Here is a 3,501-nt window from a genome sequence, read left to right on the forward strand (position 1 = left end):
CAGTGTACTTTGTAGGTGTATTACTTTTGTTAAACGGAAGATACGCCCAGTTTTATTAACGCGAACAAAGTACTTTTTTTATTTTAGTGTAATGTTTGTGAATGAAATTTTTCCGATTTTGTGAGCTGCAAAATATTTACAAACGATTTATCTGTTCGTTAAACTTTAAAAGCTGGTTATTCAACGTATATGAAATGCTTTGCTTTCTTACAGAAATTCGGTTTCATCATGGCATCAGACATACTGCTCTATTTTAATACCTTCTGTTTCTACAACTGGCAGGCAAAAGCAAGTGTGCGTTGAAAGCTGCATCCTCAGCTTATTTGTCTAAAATGTAACCTAGGCCCAGAATTCATCTGCATGTATGTGACGAACATACCAAAACGAGATTAAAGTTGTCAGTAAAACCGATACGTGACACTCTAAGATCGAAACAAGACGGTGGTCGGGTTTCCTGTTTGACGAGATGCCCTGCACTATGCTAATTTGTTAGTCTGCTATTGCGCAAGTTGAGTGGTGTTGACACCCTGTCGATTTCGAGAAGATTGCACCTCCTGAAGACAGCAAAACTCAGAACTTTAGAAAAAATTCACTTTGCAGTTGTTTTCAGTTCTATCGCTAAAACTGAAATGCTCTCCTTGTAGTCAGCCTACGTCATTCCACAGATGAAGTGTAGATGAATAAACCCAGTTTTAATATGTTTGTTTGCATGGTCATCTTCCGCAGGAGCTGTTAAAATCAATTGTTATTGGTTTCTCCGTAACGCTGTAGTACGGTGAGAGTACACATACTTCATTTCGAATTCCAAAAGTGAGATGAAGTGTAAATGTAACGAAAGGAAAAGTGCAAAATAGGAAAAGTGACAATTGTTTATGAGTAACGAAGTTTCTTTCGATATCAACCTCCATAAAAAAAAAAAAAGGGAAGAAGCAGTGGTTTGGAGAATATATAAACAAGAGGCAAACACCAGTGACCAGAGAAAATGTCTTATAAATAAAAGCCAAACGTGTCTGGTGCAAATTCTCTTTAATTGCAGTAAGCTTAAGGTGGAGAAACCAATAATAATTGAAACCTTGTTCCGTTCAATAGATGTTACGTGTCTCTAAATTTTAAAAAAAAGCACTCCGTCTTCAGGCCACGAGTGGCCTACCGGGACCATCCGACCGCCGTGTCATCCTCAGTGGAGGATACGGATAGGAGGGGTGTGGGGTCAGCACACCGCTCTCCCGGTCGTGATGATGGTATTCGTGACCGAAGCCGCTACTATTCGGTCAAGTAGCTCCTCAATTGGCATCACGAGGCTGAGTGCACCCCGAAAAATGGCAACAGCGCATGGCGGGCCTGGATGGTCACCCATCCAAGTGCCGACCACGCCCGACAGCGCTTAACTTCGGTGATCTCACGGGAACCGGTGTATCCATTGCGGCAAGGCCGTTGCCCGTCTCTAAATAAGTTATTCACAAATGTATCCATCTGCCGTCTAAAACTCAATGTGGTCCCGAGAAGCTGCTACAGGCGTAGTTTACTCACGGAGGACAACTATATTACTCTTGTTGTTGAATTGGAGGAGGTTTTCTTTAGACTCCATGTGCTTGGCTGGTGGTCCACTGTGATGTAAAAGAAAGAGACAAGAGCAAGACAGGGCCATCTTTTCAGCAGTATTCTGCGAAATGTCGCACCCATCTAGAGTTAATGACAGCGTCGGAGCACCGTCGCACCAATGGAAACGACACATTTACCCGAGGACAGCATGAAGCCTAAGAGAATCTATGTCATACAGTGATAGCTAAAGTCACCGTTTTTCCTTTCCCGCTTGGCCACACAACGCTAAAATAGGCTAATGCTACGGCTTGGTAGAATCAGATTGTTTCTAGGTTGACTGAGAAGTTATCAATAAAAAGATTGTGCTCCAGATTATAGGGAAAAGCAATGCCGCTCTAGTTCCCCTTTGAGGACCCCGTGATATCACCCATTATAGAAATGGCGGAATTTAATAAATGATTAAAGCACACGAAGCCTGAACGGTGCCTGTTTAGTCAGCACTTTCATTTCATCTTAGTATGTTTTGCCTTTTTGTTAATCGCGATATGCACGGGAACTTGCTGTAACCAGTTTTGTTCTATAGGTACGAGCTCTTTAGCATTCTCTTTGACTGTTGACTGTAAAAAAATGTCCTCGGCGAGTCGGATTTTTTTTTGGCCAGGGGTATTCGTTCAGAGATGTTGGGACATGTGGTCATACTCGTCTGAAAGTAGTATGCAATTCTTCTTGGTCACTTGTTATTCCGACTTGGTATGAGAAATGTAATGTGACATCAGGTCATGCAGTAGGCACGCCACTGTTATTATAATAATCAATAATTCTGCATTCAAGTTGACTGGGTCGCAATGCTAAAAGTCTAACATCAGACAAGGAATGACTTCATTGCTCATATGGCGCGTTTCGGAATTTATCCATCATCGGGTATCCAGGAGCGATTGATGCACCTAGATTTGGCGTTTCGAGTTGTATGTGAAACAAATGTTTGCATACCACCTATGAGTAAGCGGAAGAGGCGCTTTGTGCTGAGTCTTGTGTCTCTGTCTTGTACACCACGCAGACACAAACGTTGAAACAAACAGAAGTTAAAGGCAAAAAATTTGCAATAGAACCCTTGGTGAGATCGACGCTGTTGAGCAGACTTAACAATTCATGAGGAATTGGGGGGAGGGGGTGGGGCGACAGAGGTGAGACTGTGACGAAGATTAATTTCGCATGGTGACTTCAGTTTGGATTTGTTGACTTGTTTAACTCCGTGACTAGGTATCAGATGGCGTGCTTCCGCGAAACAATACGCGCTCATTACGAACTGTTTGGAAGTTGGTTATTGCATCACACACTGCCTCATTTCACATCATTCTGTTATAAGTTCAAAGATGTTAACCTGGCCTGAAGTAGAAAGATTAGTTTTTCAAGGAATCACGTTTTTCAGACGATGTTGCTTTGGTTTGTAAAGTTAAATCTTGTAGTTGTAGACTGAAATATCCCTACAGGATTCCAAAGTTTTCTTTTTTTATTCGTTGGTTATACACTGTTTGTTAAATTCACTTCTCTTGACTTCATTTTGCCGAGAACCACATCACTCCGTATCTTTGATCTACTTAAAAGTGCCAGTTGGCTGGGCGCCATTTTGTTGCCTTGTGCAAACTAACCTCTTGAGTTAAATTCGTTTTGATAAATAGATACTCTGTTACTTAGTCGACACTGAAAAATAACAGTAAGGAAAAGAAATTACGTTACAGGTGCTGAGAAAATGGAAGTCGTCAGGTCCTGGATCGCTGTCTGCTGCTACGACACATGATATTACGTGACATCATTTATGTAGTACAATGTTATGTATGAAGGGAATTACAATTTTTACATGGTATTTCTACTAATGAATTATTTTGTGCATTCTGAATTTATGTACAAACAAACGAGGAGAATGCTAAGTTGCAAAGCTTGACATTACAAGTGGGAGTC

At 41.3% G+C, this 3,501-nt stretch overlaps 1 pseudogene; it reads right to left on the reverse strand.

Annotated features, from left to right (window-relative positions):
- Positions 1–1,320: 1,320 nt before the first annotated feature.
- Positions 1,321–1,439, reverse strand: LOC124560732 (annotated as a pseudogene).
- Between the last annotated feature and the right edge of the window lie 2,062 nt (positions 1,440–3,501).

Source organism: Schistocerca americana, chromosome 1, assembly GCF_021461395.2.
Source record: "Schistocerca americana isolate TAMUIC-IGC-003095 chromosome 1, iqSchAmer2.1, whole genome shotgun sequence".
NCBI classification, from domain to species: Eukaryota; Metazoa; Arthropoda; class Insecta; order Orthoptera; family Acrididae; genus Schistocerca; species Schistocerca americana.